The following is a 19,297-nucleotide window of genomic DNA, read 5'->3' on the forward strand; positions in this document are numbered from 1 at the left end:
TCCCACCACCACACTATACACTTACGTTTCCTATATATTTTCCCATACGTTTCCCATACATTCAGTGGCTAGCCCTTGCGCCGCTGTGTTAAAACTTTTTTTACTTAGTTGTGAGGAACTACGAAAATCCCTTGCGACCTTCAATCATTCAAATTTTTATTTTCAAATCAACCCAAGACGAATCTAAATCAAACTTTGAAACCATATATATATTAGCTTGACCAATGCAATGAAAACGGACATACTCCTCTTGTGTCTTTTCGAATTTAGAAGTTGATTTAGATTATGATGAAAAAACTACATAATAATTATTATAGTGATTTTTTCAGAGCATTGTGTTCCACTTGCTTCTATTTTATAATAAATATTCAATAACAAATAAATATATTATTTTACGTTATTATGCGTAAAAAACCTTCGTACCTCCCTTAAGATTGCGAAAACCAACCCCCCTTTGGCAAGGGAGGTAATAGTACAAGCGCAAGAGAGAGGGTTTTTATGTGTAATAACGTAACTGAAATGAAGACCCATACTGAAATTTATTCTCACATATACCATCTCAGTTTTAGGTAAAGTAAATGTTTTGAAGGACTGGAATGTTTATTTTTTTTATTCACACCCTATGCCAAAAGAAGAAGAAGACGCAATTCCATAGTACACCTACCACGAAACCAATTTGACACCCCAATCGTAAGCTGCTGCTGCTGTTCACACCCTATGCCATAAGAAGAAGAAGACGCAATTCCATAGTACACCTACCACGAAACCAATTTGACACTCCAATCGTTAAGCTGCTACTGCTGCTACTGGAACTTTTTGGTTAGTATATTATGAATTAATAAAAAAAATGACTGATCACGTGACAACTCCAATTATACTATTAACTGAAAGTCATTATTATTATGCTATAAGAAAATATTTCAATAATAATTTGTATAACGCTTTGAGGTTTTTGCACTATATATATTTGACATTTTAACGCAAAATTAGATGTTTACGATGGTATGTTTACACTTTGTGTGTAGAAATAATAGAAACGTTTTTTGGCTATTCATATGATACTGAAGTTTTAAGATATATATTTTTTAGGAATCATAAATGAAAGTAAACAACAAAGTACCGAATATAATTCAAACCAGATACATATTTAATGTAATTGGATGTAAATAGCTTATACGGTGTGAATTGCTTCAACCTTGCGGAGGATTTGAGTGGATCGCAACAACACATAGATGTCACCTCCGGATGATTGTTAGAATGATAGAAGTGAATTTAGAATATTCTTCAGGATGTCAAATTGAAACTTCTCTCTCTCTCTCTACCTTAATATATTTTGGGTCTTTTCAATTGTATTTACTAGGTTATACCTGATACAATGAATATTGCAAGCTCTTAAAAGGTCCAGAGTTAAAATTGATGGTTTCGCGTTGGAATCTAGTCTTTGAATTTCAAGAGTGTTATTTTCACGGCTACTCACCTGGATCTTTTAAGAGCTATTATATATAAATAAAATATTTAAAAACGTGTATTATTTTGATATTTCTTTAGATTATAAAAATGGAATATATCAATTTTTTACCATTATAATTCGTCTTTAACAATTTCGTTCGATTTTACATCTCATATATAATAATAATTTACCATTACATTTCGTTCTGATTTTTACACACTCTGTATAATGCCATTACGTTCTTAACCTTTGCCTCTGTTTGTACCTGTTATTATACGGATGAACAATACCATAAAAAAAGGAATCCGCGAAGAACGGGGCTATAAGTAAAACATACAGCTCGCCAAAGAGGCCTCATTTTTTCATAATATCTGTCGTTGTAAAGGTACCTAACGGGGGGTGACGAACGCCATCTTCACCACCTTATTTTACCGATAAGGTCCATCTTACCATATTTTACTGATACCATATAAGGTGCCAATAGCGCCTCATTTTACAGATACCTACTTCACCGGTAGCGCCATCTTACCACCTCATTTTACAGATACCTACGGTAGCGACATCTCACCACCAAAACACCTAGCGAGAAGGTGTGTCTGGTCAGACATACCATATAAGGAGCTTAATCACCTAGGGCGTGGCCGCGTCCATATCACCAGCCAATCATATGCCAGAGGGCGTGGCCACGTCCATATCACCAGCCAATCATATGCCAGAGGGAGTGGCCACTACCATATCACCAGCCAATCACGTGGTCACGTGGCTTATCAAAAGTCGAGTGGAGGGGCTGGTCTCAAGTGCCCCAATACCTACTTTGCGAACAAATAAGACACTGTGAAGATTGTTTTAAAATTCTCTGGTTAAACCGTTAATAAAGAAATCAATGACCCATGTTGAACGATCTTGAATAATTCCAAGAACGTGTTAGTGGGTGGGTTTTGAGGCAAATAATATATCTGGAAATTGCTATAAATTAATTAGAAATCGGGTATGGCTCATCATATATTGAGTTACCATCATAAAAAGAAGGAGCCATGTGTCAATGTTAAGAACCATGATAATGCATGCTTTTCTTGTTCAGTGACTTCAGCGTTGTATCCTAATATGCATCACAGAGATAGAATATCATCATAACCGCATTACTTGAAAGTTTTGAAATTGAAGGGAATTCAATTCCCTATGCTCGCTAAGCAAATATCTAATTTCGAAAAACAAAACAACATTTCTAATGATGTTTACATCCTTCAGAAAAATAAAAAATCTTTTGAAACTCTTCCAACTTACCTAACTAAAGGTAAGAAAGATCAACATGTAAATCTGTTTCTAATTCAAGATAGATATGATGATACTGAAGGACCAATTCTTTATCATTATGTATGGGTAAAGAATCTGTCCCGTCTACTTTCGAAACAACTAAGTAGAAAAGATCATGCAAAATATTTTTGTGATTGAAGTCTTCATTACTTCATAAATGAAGAAGAAAAACTGCTGGTCAATTTTGGGAACTAATCCACAACTTGGATCTTCTTATATTGATTTACCTCCACAAATCAAAAAGAAGGAAGCATGTATAAATGTTAGGAATGAAGATCAGGCATGCTTCGCGTGGGCTGTTACATCTGCTCTCTATCCTGATGTTAATAATACAGATAGAACTTCATCATATCCCCACTATTCTTCAGTTTTGAAATTAAAAGCCATTCAATTTCCTATGACATTAATATTTTAACGGAAAAATAAAAAATGTTTTTGAAACGTTTCCAACATACCATTCAAAAGATAAGAAACATAAACATATAAACGGGTTTCCAACTCAAGATAGATAACATCTATATTCTTCAAATGATAAGTGGTGAACATTTAAGATAAATTGATAAAATATTTTATAAGATAAAAATATTTGATTCTATTTAAGACATTTTACAAAATGAATGCAATTGTAATGCTACCAAGTATCTGCAACAAAGTTCTTCCGCAGAAAATTCCTAAAGCCGAAAGAGGATACAGATTCAAAGACAATCAATCGAAAATATCTCTTCGGTTACCTCGTTTTGGTAGGAAACAAACACTCTCTAGCAGTTCGATGAAAATTGATGGTTTCATTGGAATCTAGTCTTCGAATTTCACGGGTTTTATGTTCACGGTTGCCCCCGCATGCATATAGAAAAAACTTAACCCTAACTTATCCTACTTTAAAATTCGTGCATACATAAAATTTATCCTAATTATATAAATTAAACTGGGTTAAAATTGGTGTATAGATAAAAAAGTTTTGTATAAATAAAAAATTAAAATTATGTGTATATAAAAAGCTAAAAACTTGTATAAATAAAATCTATAAAAAAATAATAAATAAATAAATTAAGACGACACTACACATTAAAAAAAAAACCGTAAGTTACATGCAGAAAATTCTTGAAGGACATTTTATAAAAACGCAATTGTATTAAATATCGTAAACACTTCATCAGAGTTACATGCGAAGAATTCCTGAAGGACATTTTTAAAACAATACCATTGTATCAAATATCATAAACATGTATCAGCATTTATTCTATTTTTGTATCAAATAACGTAAACATGTATCAGCACTATTTTATTATAAATAAGATGTTTGTAAACAATTCGAGGATATTTAATGTTTATAATTAGTTCGATCTTGAGATTAATTGTATCCATATAAATATTCAAAAATAAAGTTTTTTAAAAATATATTTCGAAACCCGAAATATATAATTGGCGCAGTCATTCGGATTAGTGCGGTCGCGAGTTTACGCAAAGTGCGATAAAGTTCCGGCTAAGTACCTCAGTACCTCAGCACTAGATCTACGTATTCAACGAGGGACAGGACTTCAGATAGCTGTAAGTGCCAAGTTTCCCTATTATTTTGATTCCTTTTTATTATCCATCCTTATCAGAACTTTGAATAAGGAAGAGATAATTTAATAATTTTGAATATATAATTTTATGAACGATTTTGATAAATTATTAAATACATTTAGTGAATTAAACTTAAAAGATAAACCAGAATATATAAAAATGGCAACGTCAAGCCCAAAAACCCTAAATTGGGATTTATTCAAATTAAAGTTAGAGAATATTAAACCTTAGGACGGAAATAAAAATACTTTAAATAAATTTATAAATCGATGTGAAAACCTAATAGAGACGTATTCAATTTATAATGATCAAGACATTAATAATCACGTATTAGAATGTATTCAAAAAAAATTAATAGATAAAGCCGAGTTAATGGTGGGAAATAGAATTGAGTTGAATACATGGTTTAAATTAAAAAAAGCGTTGATTCAGTGTTTTGCAGATAGGCGCGATTTGGATTGTATTTTGCAAGAATTAACGAGAACGAGACCATTTAAAAATGAAAATTTAATAGCATTTGGTAATAGATTGCAATTATTGAAAAGTCAAACTATATAAATTATCAGTAATAATTTAAACCTAGGAGAGATTGATAAAAGATGTCAAATTAATCACTGTGAGAAAACAGCTTTGAACACCTTTATTGCGGGATGTTCAGGCGTTATACGTAATAATATGTACTTAAAAAAGCCTAACTCTCTGGAAAACGCTATGGCTTATGTAGACGAATTTGAGAATTTCGAAAAACTTTATGGTCAATTTTACGAACCTAAAGTTAAATATAATAATAACAATGTTCAAATGAATCCATCAAGAAATAATAGAAACAATCAACATAATCATAATTCTTTCTACCGACAACCTAATAATAATAATTATGATAGATATAATAATTATGATAGATATAATAATAACAACTATTATAATGAAAGATATAATAACAATAATAACAATAATTTCCCTAGTCAAACTATAAACGTAAATCCAATACCGCAAAGAAGACAAAATTACCCAACGAATGCGCAAGTATTTGGTCCTAAGAAAAATGTTTTTCGCCCGAACCAAATACCTGTAAATCGTTTACCTAGACCAGAACCGATGTCAACGACATCGAGAAATTTTTCTGACAGACCTAGTAGACATATAAATAATAATTATAATAATAATAATACAAATAATAACAAATATTTCAAATCACGAAATGAACCGAATTTTACTTCTGAAGAACTATATAATAATAATTACAAAAATAAAGAAGAAGAAGAAGAAGAAGAAATAATTGATTTTCACCATTTGTTTGAACGCGACGAAGATAATGATCGGATAGAAAATTTTCGGAAAGAGCCTCGGGAAAAAAAATTAAACACAGAAGAAATAAATTTTACTCCTAATGATTAGTAATTAGTAAATTAGTAAATTATTTGATAAAGAAGAAAAAGATAAATTAAATGTAACAGAAAAGAATTCAGAAGAACAAATGAATAATAATATAAAAGGAGAATTAGAAGTAGAATTATTTGATAAAGTGAAATTGAATGTAGAATTACAATATACGGAGTTAGATGAATTAAAAATGAATGAAAATGATAATGAAATTGAAGTAAAAGAAAATGTACTAGAATTAAACAGAAAAATAAATGAAATAAATAATAATATGACAAGGGACGAAAAAGATATAAATGATGTTATGAAAATAGATAATGATATATTAGAAAAAGAATGTTATGTTATAAAACCTGAATTAAATACAAATATATTGAATATACAAAATCAAAGTAATATCATTGATAAAAGAGAAATAAATAATGAAAATGACGAGGTTGAAATTAATTATGAAACAATTAACAAAGAATTTGATAGAAATAATAATGGAATAAGTTCAAAATATTTCAATAGAAAATTAAATGCTATACTAAATGAAAGTTTAATTGAAGAACTATTTTGGAAAATTAGATATTATCATTCAATGAAATGGTACGCAATTCAAGAAATTATAAAATGGATTTTTATGCAAAGAACTTTCTTATTTTTTACTATTATGTTATAAGAATAGATAAGATTTAGAATTAATAGATAATAAATAAGTAAAATAAAAAAAAATTAGTAAACTTTTAAAAGAAACTATAATAACAAAAACTTATTATTAATTAGAATATATATAAGAAATTTAATAATATAATTCATAACTTTGCTTATTCGACTAATGGAAAAAGAAAATAATATAAAAATGTAAATTACAATCAATGTAACACAAATGAAACGTTTAAGACAATTTATAGAATTTTGAATGAACCTCTTATTGTCCAACCATTTGAAACAAACCAATATGAAATTCACAACTTTAACTATTTGAAAGAAGATAAACAACTAATTAACGAAAATTATAATTGGCACGAAACTTATAATTGGCGGAAAAATAAAATAGACCTATGAGTTCAGAAGACGTAGAAAACTTTGTTAATAATTGTGAATTGTGTTAAATGAATAAATATAATATATAAACCCTTCAATTAAATTTGATTTAATATATCAATGATATTAAGATCTTTCATATTCAACAATAACGAGAAAATGTATCTATTTCTCTTACGGTCAAGCTTATTCAATGTCAAGTGTGAATGGAACTTCAGTTGTTGATAACATATTAAATTACGTTACTCATCATGGGTTACCTTATAAAATAACAGCTGACTGTGGTTCAGAGTTTAAGAATAATGACCTACAAGATTTTTGCAAATTACACAAAATTGAGTTACATTATACCACGTCTAAAAATAGCAATTCTAATTCACCTGTTGAACGTTTTCATTCCAGTTTAATCGAACATTTTAGGTGCATAAAAGAAAATAATAACGATTTGACTCCCGATGAATTGATAAAACACTCAATATTAGCATATAACAATTCAATTCATTCGGTAACGCAATTCACGCCATTTGAAATGATTAAAGGCCATATAAATCACCCTGATCCATTCGATTTAGATGATCACCTAATAATATCTAATTACATACAAAATCACAAGGAAACATCAAAATTACTATATGAAAAAATTAAAGAAAGAAATGCTAACATTAAAGAAAAAATAATTAATAAGAGAAACGAAAATAGAAATGATCCCTTATCCTATGAAAATCAGAACATAGCCTACATAAAAACAAAATTTCGAGACAAGAAACTACCTAAATTCAAAAAGGCCGAAATTGTAAAAGATTCTGGCATACTATTAGAAACAAACAAAGGAACATATCATAAAAATATAATTAGAAAACCAAAAAATTAAAGCAGGAAAATTGTTACAGATAATGAAGCCGACAATAGTATTAATGTTACTATTACTTTACAAAACGATCAAGACGGAAGACATAACAGTTACAAATGTAAATAACTTATTATTACCTGTCAATTTAGGAACTAGTAATCTTATACATACTAAACATACTTTCATCTACTATATAGATTTAGAATTCATTCACAAACAAATTAATAACTTGAAACAATATTATTATAACCTAAGAAATAATTTATCTCAAGCGAACGCAACAAATCCTATTTCATACCATAACTTAGCTGAACAATCTTTGAGTAAAACAGAAATTTTAATTAACACTTTAGATAAAAAATCAGAAAATATTTATCCACATTTAAGATTGAAAAGAGGACTTATAAATGCTGTAGGCAAAATAGATAAATGGCTATTTGGAACTTTAGATTCGGATGATGAAGAAAGATATAATAACGCTATAAATGTTCTACAACAAAATCAGAAACAAATAATTCACGAAGTTAATTTACAAATATCATTACATAAAAAATTAATTGATCATTATAACAAGTCGATTACGACTCTATGGGATAATCAACGGAAACTTTTTGATAATTTATAGAAATTTCACATTTCAATTGAAAATAAAATAATAACTTTAAATAATTTTATAACATTTCAAAGTACAATTGCACAAATTAATCTGGATTGCCAGAGTTTAATTACACTAATTGATAATATCGAGAATGCAATAACGTTTTCTAAATTAAATACAATTCATAGTTCAGTTATATCAAGCCAAGAAATTTTGGAAATTACAAAATATTTAAACACCATTTATAATAAAGAACAAATACCAAAATTTAATAATATTTTGACATATTATCTCTTTCTTGGTTCACAAGTAACCTTTTCCAAATTCAAAATAATATTTGCTACCCATGTTCCTATCCTAAAACCAAAAACCTATGAATTTTTCCATTTATACCCCGTAATTCAAAACCATACAATATTTATCCCTCCTCAACCTTACTTGGCCAGAAGTCAAAAAGAAGTTACTTTCATCAAAGAAGAATGCCCCGAATTAGAAGGAAAATATTATTGTAAAGAAACTTTCAAATTACAAGATAACTGTACTGTTGAACTTTTAAATGGACATTCCGGTAAAAATTATTAGTGAAATTAATCTTCAAGAAACAATATTGGAACAAGTAACAAATAATGAACTTTTAGTGATTCCAAATTTAGAAACTGATGTAACTTCTAAATGTGTATCAGATCGCTATTTTAAATTAATGTATCCAACACTTATAAAAATTCCAAAAAATTGTAGTAATCAAGTAGGAAGTGAAATTTTCTCAACTAATGTACAAATTAAAAAAGGGAAATCAATAATATTACCGAAATTAAACTTCAAATCAAATTTATAAATCTCCTAATTTAACTAATATAGATTTTAATAAATTATATGAAATTAATAACATTGCTAAGAATATAAAACCAATCCATGAAATTTATAATCCACAAAGTCATGTATCAATAGGACTATTTACTGTAATAATAATAATTTGTATAATTTTAATAATATTTTGGATAATTCGAAAATATAAATATAAGTTTGTAAGAAAACAGAAAATAGAAGAAATGAAAAAAGAAGACATTGAATTAGAAGAGGAAAGAAAACAAAGGATGAAAAATACCTCCGTCATTTTTCATTCTTAGGGATGGAGGAGTTACATGCGAAGAATTCCTGAAGGACATTTTTAAAACAATACCATTGTATCAAATATCATAAACATGTATCAGCATTTATTCTATTTTTGTATCAAATAACGTAAACATGTATCAGCACTATTTTATTATAAATAAGATGTTTGTAAACAATTCGATGATATTTAATGTTTATAATTAGTTCGATCTTGAGATTAATTGTATTCATATAAATATTCAAAAATAAAGTTTTTTAAAAATATATTTCGAAACCCGAAATATATAATTTCAGCATTTATTTTATTATAAATATGACTTATTGAAACAACTTGGCAATGTTTATAGTTAGTTCGCTCTTGAGATTAATTATATTCATTCAACTACATAAAAATATTGTAATTTTATGTAAAATAAATTTTTTAAAAATAATTTTCGAAAACCGAAAATTATAATTCGTATATCATTCGTCACGATTTCTTTCTTTTATCTCCTTAACCCTTGTTATTCCCGTAACAATGTCAATAATCCGGTCGTAAACATTCTTATCTCTGATGGCAGCGATCATACTTCTGAATCCCAGGGTGCCACTTCCTATTACATTTTTTATTTCATTTTAATCTTTCCGGTGGACTCGGCACTCCAGCACCTTGTGACGTGAGTCCTCTGTCACACCGCAGCTGTTTGTTCTGCAGTGTGTACACTTATACCGTCAGTCTGGTATCAGCGTCCTCGTCCACTCGGCCTTGGCACCCTTTTCTTGCCATTCTCGCTGTCATTTGTCCAAACTGATTTTTCTATCTTCCTTATTAATTTTTTCAATTGTGTTCCTTTCTTTATCAGTTTGGACTCTCTTGTATATTCTGATCCTCTCATCGACAAGTATATGAATTGGTATAGAACCCGCAATGGTCTGCAGCGGTTTTAGTTGCGCCGAGATATATATATTTTTATATTTTTGAATTTTCATGACTTCCGCCCATACTGGTGCCCCGTATAGGAGGGTCGAGTGGATTATTTCCAGTAACACCCTCCTCCTTTTGCTAACATTTTTTGTAGGGCAGAAGTCCTTTCCTCCACTTTTCTTACCGCTGCTTCCATGTGCTTCGAGAAGCTAAGTCTATTGTCGAAGGTTACGCCTAATTATTTTACTATTTTCTGGGAATTGATAAGTTGGTCTCCGAGATCAAATTGAATTTGATTCCGGGATGCTCTAGGTCCTCTTAGCACTATTATTTCCGTCTTTTCTACTGTTATTTGCAGGGCCATCTACTCTATCCAGCTTTTCACTCTTAACACGTTTTCTTTTACTATTTCTGTAATGCCCCAATTCATATCGCTTCCCGCTAATAAAGCTAGGTTGTCAGCGTATGCGATCGATCTGGCGCCGCCTTCTAACTTCAATAGTACCCCGTCATATAATATATTCCAGAGGGTCGGTCCCAACACTGACCCTTGGGGCACTTCGGCGGTCAGTTGAAGTTGTTGCCTTCTCGATACGCATACTATCTTTTCCGTTAGGTAATCCTTTATAACGTTGGTCAGATAAACTGGGGCCTCCATTTCATTTAATTTTCGTACTATGAGGCCCTAGTTTGCCGAGTTGAATTAATTTTTTATGTCAATCATGACCATGACCACCCATCTTCTTCTTGAAGTTTTCGCCGCATCGTGTACTCACTTTGCGGTGTCGACTGCTGATCGACCTCTGCGGAAGCCGTATTGCTGTTCAGATAGAGCTGTTCTGCTGTCCAGGAATTTTTTTATTCTCTTTCCTATTAAGATTTCATAATATTTTCCCAGACAGTCTAACAAGCATACCGGCCTATATGAGACCTTTCTTCAACAATAATACTATGTTTGCTATCCCAACGATCAAAAAGTTCTTTTTTCCGGTGACGGTATTCATCACTTTTTTAACAAGTCTTCTATATTCTATCATAGAGACATTGGGGGAAATATAGCAGGCTACCATCGTGATCTCGCAGTCAAGTTCGACCATGACGTAGCCCGTCTCTCTTTGCATGTTCCTCACCCCAATATCCCTATTACTGAAGAATACGCTACGTCCTGCCTTTTATCTTGTACCCAACCTCCTCCCTCAGTCAGTTTTTTATTTGGCTCGGAAACGACAAGAAGGTCCACTTCGAGTTGTGCAGCTTTAACATGGGTCAGGTCATGTGATAGTTTGGCCCTTCCGACGTTAATCTGCAAAACCATGATACCGCTCTTGCTAGAGGCCATTTTTGTTTTAACCTAGAAAGCGTGTCGATTCCTAATAATACTTAATTAATACTTCACCGGTTGTCATTTACCGAAAACGACATCCCTGTATTTTGGACACGCCATTGTGTCCGTCCGGTGGCCTTTACACGAGAGGCACCACGCCTCATTTTGGCACTCTTGTGTCCGGTGCCCCTCCCTTACGCAATTGAAACAGCACCAATTTCTGTCCTTTCCTTTGCACGAATAGGTGCTGTGGCCGTATTGAAGGCACCTATAGCACTTCAAGGGAATGAATCTCTCCCTTACCGAGCAGTACTGCCAATGTATTTTTATTTTCTGTACTGCTCTTAAGGCAGCCGCCTTTTCCTCCCTCACAGCTAGGGTGGCCGTCTGTCCGCCCCCCTGCTTTCCCTCATTCCTTTCACATCTATTTCTTTTTCTTCCAGGCCCGTCAATTCACAGACGGCCTCCGTTAACTCCAGGGGAGTGATCGACGGGTCCACCTCCATGAAGGTGAAGACCGCCTCTTTCCTCTTCGCCGTCATATCCATCTTTGTGATTAATCTTTGTTTAATTTCTTCTTTCAGCCGCTCGGCTGCCCTTTGGCCTCTTGCTTTAACCAGGAGGTCACCCCCTCCTGTTTTTCGGACGGACTCCACTTTTACTCCAATTTCATCTATATTCACCAAGTTTTTTATGTTTTTTGAGACGTCCGAGAATGTCTATGTGCCGGTTTTGATAAATAACGACTCCCTCTCCCCTCCCGTTATACTGCCACCACCAATTTCCTCTCCTTTCGTTATTATCCTCCAAAATACTTCCACCCCCCTTCCTACAAATTCTAATATTTTTCTTGTTTTTTTTGTCAACTTCCTCTCCGATGATTACCTTGACAACTTTGTTCTCGGCCAATAAAAACAAGGATTCGAAAGATGTAGCCAATTCCAACAAAGCGATCAGAACATGTGGGGAGGGGCATTTTTCATTTTTCTTAGTATTTTTGCGGTGAAAGGTTCAAAATTCTGAACACCAAGACCGTTTGTCCCAAAAATTAATAGAGAATATTGAAGTTCTAGCTTTCAAAAATTCAATTTTTATAATATTCTACATTGGAAAAAAACAGTGGATAATAATTTTATCATTCAATTAAATTTTTCGGAGTTTACGTTAGATATTTATCACATGATTTTATATCTTCAAATTTCAAGTTGATAATGGAGAAGAAGGATGAAAATTTATACAAATGCTGTAGCTGTCGATATGAAGATTGGGAAAATTTTTCCCACAAGTTTGCTTCCTATTTGATGGTCTGGAAAATTTCCATTTCGTAAAAGGTATTTATTATTATTACACCCATACTTTCTTTTGTTGACTTCACTAGAGAATATTAAAAATGAACAGATTCAGTGTTTTTTTAATGATATAAATGAGAAATAATTTACGTTTGAAAAATTTTTCCAAGTCGCCTATATAATAAAATAGTCCAGAAAATGATTTTTTTCAAATAATTATTGAAAAAATGGAATTTTAGTTTCGAAAAATTCAATTTTATAAAAATTTGTTTTAGAAAAAAACGATGTATAATAACTAAATATATCTATATAGTGACTGCAATAATAATCGAAACTTCTCCGGGACGTGTTAGAAAATGGGGCTAATTTCTCGCTCCCTTTCTCAGTCGAACAGGTCTCTCAAACGACCTGCAAGAGCCCAAAAGGCCATTATAGAATTTAAAGGTATGAACACGAGCCGTCCAGAACAATTTCAATAGGGCGTTTATGCATCTAATGAATAATCCAATCTGGAAATTTACAAATTAAAATATAATTATCAAATATTTATCATTTACAGATTATCAGACAAAATAATAATAATAATTAGCAGTGCACAACTTCTGGAAGGTTGTTAAGTGACATAGTCATGAAATAGTTCATTATTTTTACATATTTTTATAATGAAATTATTTTTCTGTCTATACAGAGGCTATTAAAAAATGAAAGCCAATAAAAACTGCTTTCAAATATAAGTTATCTTTATCTACTTTATAATTTGTTTTATACATACAGGGTGTTCCTATATTCGATCGACAACGCTCTACCACAGAGTGAGCTCAATAAATGATTCATTTTGATATTGGAAAATGTTGCTGTTGCTGAGATTCAAATTTTATATCAAAATCAAAAATATACCATAAATCAAGAACGCATCTGAATTTTTTTTTTCAAATTTGGTAATCAATATGCTGTATCATAAAGTAATATTTCATCGTAAACAAACTTGGGAAAATTCAACCAGTGGTGCGCTTTGAAGGTTAGTTGACACTTTTATTTTTAGTTAAAAAACTAATAATATTTTATGGAGCTAAAATGAACGGTGTTGTAGGTATGTTGTAGAAATTTGCCTCTAAATAAAAGTCCGCTGGTAACTAAATACTACTCAATATTTCTAAATTACAATCTAGTAGACACTTTGTGTATTTGACACGATTTTGGTAGATTAACTGGTAGATGTTCAAATAAGTTTTTACATTAATTTTGACCAATATATTAATTATTTACGGGGAAGCTAGAAAAATTGTAGAATAGCAGATCGTTTATACCAAAAAAGATTTCGCAATCGTCGAATCATCAATCTACATTAGCAAGTATTGAAAGAAACCGGTAACTTGTTGATTAAAACAAATGATGCTGGAAAGCAACGTACAAGGATTGTGCATCTGGAAGAGAAAATATTAAATAATATTTTTGAAAGAACATCTTTAAGTACTCGAACTGTAGGTCGCGCTTTAATAATTGACCATTTTACTGTATGTAAGTTTGAAAAAAACAAATTGGTCAGTGCTCAAGTATCAAAACTTTTCAGGAAACAATTGTAGAAATAGTCACGTTTGGGATGAAGAAAATTCGCACTTCAGGATAAATATTCAGTTAATGTGAGAAAATCAGCTTCGTTGCTGTATTTTGAGGTAAACATTGAGAAAGCAGAAACTGTTCTAAAACATGTCAACTTCCCAACCTAACCAAATGACCTTATACAGTTTTAATTCCCAACGTACCAGGTCATTTTAAAGCTTTGTAGATAATGTCGAGGGTGGAAGTTTTCAATATTTAGAAGGTTTTGGGATAAATGCGGATTTTCAAATCGATTACGACCAATGCCAATTAAACATTTTTTGTTTTTATAACCGATTTTTCCATTTATCCCGCTTTAATATTTTTATAATCAAAATTATAACAGTTTGTAACTATTCTTCTAATTAATTTTGTTCTTATTTATATAATATACCAAAGTTTGAATTGATTGATCGAGTGGAAAGATGTAGTGCAGGCGATGGATGAAAAGCTGGAAAAATCGGTTAAACCCCAGGTACTAAGCGTCACAAAACTTTCTCATCAATATAGTTTTTTTAATCAGACTAAAAAATGGATCGTGGGACGCATGAAATTTCCATCAACAATCCCTTCCGCTCATATATATTAACTGCTATTTTTTATATTACGCCGAATTTCACTCCTAGGGAACACAAATGACGAATCAAAACGAGAAACAATAAGAGAGAATACCCTATACCCTATAGAGGATGTTTTGAGTTTATAGCTCAGGAAATGAATCTGAAAAGAAAAGGACTCCTTACAATTATGTTAAAGTCATTGAGACCCCCAAATAATTTGTTTTGGTTTCGTAAAATAGAGAAATTTTGGAGTTTTGGTAAATGATATATTGTGAAAGAACAACCCTAAGTCGACTACGTAGATTACCAAGAATATTGGAACGATGACAATAAGATAAGAGAGCCTAAATCAAATCCATCGGTTCCAATTTTAGAAGGAATTCAAATTTAATTTGAAAATGATCAGTAGTTACAAGTAATGTTAAAAGCAAAGAATTTCACAGAATATAATCACTAGAATTTGCATGACTTAAAACATAAAATAAAAACTAAGAAGGAATAATAAAATTAACTTACTTTGCTTTAATTGTAAATCCAGATGTTTGAGTATGTAGTCAGCAGCATGGGTTCACACAGAAATTAGAAAACTACTTTTTGCATAGACTAACAGAAGTAGATTAATCCGTCTAATCTAGAAGCTAAGAATTAAATTAAAGTAACATTCTTTTTCAGAGGCACCAAAAAAAAATTCTTTTCAGAGGCGCCATCTAGTGAGAAGTACAGCAAATTCTCTTTCAGAGGTGCCATCTAGTGAGAAACATAGCAAAATATTTCAAAAGCGCCATCTGGTCAGACGTAGCGCAAGGGTTTACTAAAATCTGGAATTACTCCAGATTTTACTTTATTTTAGGATTTTCCCTGACTTTTTGAAATTTTTTGTAAATTTCCCTGACTTTTTGAGAATATTTCCAAATTTCCCTGACTTTCCCTGACCATTTTGCAATTCCCTGACTTTCCCTAATTTTCCCTGACTTTCCAGGTCGCTGGGAACCCTGAATTACCCACTTCATGGGGGGATACAAAACATGAATTGAAACAGAATATTTGGAATTTCCAAAAGTGAAAAGAAAAGAAAAACCCATTTTTCATTTCAGTCAAAAGTTTTATGGAGAAATATTTTTTGCCTTCAAGTATATTTATTTTGCAAATAAAATTAAAATAAGGTTAAACATTTCAATTGGTACATGATAAGGGCGGATGTAATTTGGGCGCTAAAGGAATAATGTTTTTACAACATGTAAACTAGGCGCCAAGACCGAAGAGTCATTTTAATCCTATGTGTATTTTGGGCGCTAACCGACTGAAGTACATGATTTATGAAATACAGTTATTTATCAAATCACCGACATTTATAATAAGATATATTTTTGTATTTTTAGATTTTCCTATAAGAGAAATGACCTATTATCATTTAAGGTCTGAAAAAATTTACCGTTAGTGGGGGCTACTTTGCACTTTTTTTAAATGAAAAATCTGCCCTTATAAAGTTTCCTCACAACATTTTTGTAACACTCTACAGAATAAAGTAAATTTTATATTTCTTTATATTTTTATTTAGTACATCAGTACATATTACATATAAAATAAGAGATTTACAAACACACTACTCTTCTAACGTAAACAATTATTTATTTTTATTTTATGAATAATAAGAAACACATTTAACAAAATCTAATCTTGTAATTTGATTTGATCGAACATGTAAGCTCTGTATTTTGATATAAGTATCAATCTGAAATTCTTTCAATTTTTCTATAAAAACGTATATAGCAGGGTGCGACGAATAAAGTGAAGAATTAAATCTAGAGTGAAATGACTCACATGCATTAGTTGTGTGAAATATTGATGGACTTCCATCTGACCACATAGTAGGAGGAAATTGTGAATCTTTATCCATATAAACATCTAATAAGGAATCGGCGTATTTGTCCAAAGTTGCATTTACTGGTTTATAACACATTAAGTCAAACACAAAACAATCTTCCACTTCATCGGGATTTAGATATGTTAATCCAAATGTATGCTTTATCCACCTTCCAATTTCCGAATCTCTATTATTGAATTCCGAAGTCAAACTGAGGCTTGTATTTTTCTAAACCAAGCTTGGTGTAAATGAAATCTACAACCATTTATTTTCATATTTGGCCATGTAAAATATAGAGCGTTATGTATGGCTTTTTCGAAATCCACATACACTTCGCTTGGTTTGAAAATCACATTAAATTGATTAAACATCTTAGATAAAGAAAATAAATTGATATATGTATCAGTAGATTTCGAAGGTACTAAACAATACGCAAGTGGAACATAATGACCGTTTTTAAACCCGTATATGGTAAACATTTGTAAAAAATATTTTGCGGAATAAGAAAATGTACCGTCCATGTAAAAAATGTTCATATCACCCATTACACGAATGTTACTGTCACAAGAAAATACAATAATATCATGTTCAGGACTGTTAATGTACAAAAAGCATTCAGATTTTCCTGTTTTAGGATTTAATTTTTCCACTGCACTATGCACATCCGTCATATTTTTAGGTAGTGGTCCTGGTAACAACTTACGCCTATAACTATAAATATTTCTTCGTACATATTCTACATCGGTCGTTGTCATGGTCTGTGGCAAATTGGAACTCAATCTTCGATGGTTTTTCAGATATATCATTTGAAAGTATTGTCCTATTTAATTTCTTCTCGTCTGCTTTATGGTTGTGATTTAAATTTTTTCTCGAAATTGTAAATTCAGGACCAACAGTAAATACGTTGGCATAACATTTTAAATTCTTTTTCACGCACCTCAAATACAATTCTCCACTTTTCAAAACTTTATCGTTAAAAAACGCAAAATTTTCTAAGATTAGAAGAGTTTTACCACGCAAACTTTTCACTATTTGAGCCATTTCAATAATGTAAAGTACCTATACGACACAACAACTGAATCTGATCTTAGGTAAGAAAACTAGTCAACCCTCTATCTACTGGGTATTTCCAAAATATGTTAAGTACCTACTTAAAAATCTATCAACTTTCCCTCTATTGAGTTATTTTATGACTCGACCTACCTGCACTTCTTAGCGCCGAAAATTCATGTCGGATAACTACCCTTCTTGGTCAGACAGGTAAAGAGGGATGGTTAGTGCCCAAATTACACCCGCCGCATGATAATTGCAAATTGAGTAAAATTGATTAAATTTTGGAATATAGAACATAAAGAAATAACTAATAACTTGAGATGTGCCCATTCTTCCGGAAGTGGAATAATTGATCTAAATTTTAGAGAGATAATGCTCAGGTCCAAGTACCTACCGGTTATCATAACATTCATCATCAATCTAGGGTATCGATTAGATTGATGACTGATGGCGAATATCATGACGATGACTTGTACATAGAAATTCGATCAAGATAAGTTTTCGAAGAGTTAACCCTTCTTTGCATGATTTTTTAAATTTTTTTTTAAATAATTCCGGGTGATGTAATTAATGCTCTAGATTAAAGGAAAAATATTTTAAAAAATCCTAGTGTAAATAAAAATATGTATTATGTAAAAAACAATATGATGGAAATTTACATCATCATGCATTGTCAGATATTTAGCTCACTACTAAATAAATAAAAAAAATATTGCTTACAGAATCTTCTTTATTCTTTATGATAATTTAAAAAACAATTATCATTTTTATTTAAGCACAAATTGACGCCACATTTAATACACGAAATTGTGGAATAGCCTTTACATTTGGGAAATTTTTACCGGAGTGAACTGGAGAACCTTTTCTTTTTTTGATTGTAGTTCTTCTTCTAGTAAACTGGTACTAGGACGCCCTCTTTTAGCTTCTTTGGTGGTTCCTCTGTTGCATAGCACAAAGGCCAATTCATTTCTGAATTGGCCCATTGTAAGCAGACTCTTTTTAGGTTCACCTCTTTCTTGAGCATTTTTTTTTATAAATAATTCAAGAGTTTATAATAGCTAGATCAAATAGATGAAAAAAAATACGCAAATGCCACTTTTTAGACCTCATTTTTATATGATTTCTGCCCAAAAAGCTATCCATGAGATCTACTCCTCCCATATGTTTATTGTACTCTTGGACAATAAACGGGCAAGTCATATCAATTTTTTCTTTTGTTGTCCTGTCAAATCTATTGACTTTAGTTACAGGCAATGCTCCAGAATAAGAAGATAACCGGGTTACTATCTTATTATCTTTCCAAGCCACAAAACTCAAATCTATACCATCATGCACGGACACTCTTTCCTCAAAACTACCTCTGGGCCCAGATTTTTTCATGAAATTTTGCTTCTCTGGAAG

This window comes from Diorhabda carinulata, chromosome 4, assembly GCF_026250575.1.
Source record: "Diorhabda carinulata isolate Delta chromosome 4, icDioCari1.1, whole genome shotgun sequence".
NCBI lineage: Eukaryota > Metazoa > Arthropoda > Insecta > Coleoptera > Chrysomelidae > Diorhabda > Diorhabda carinulata.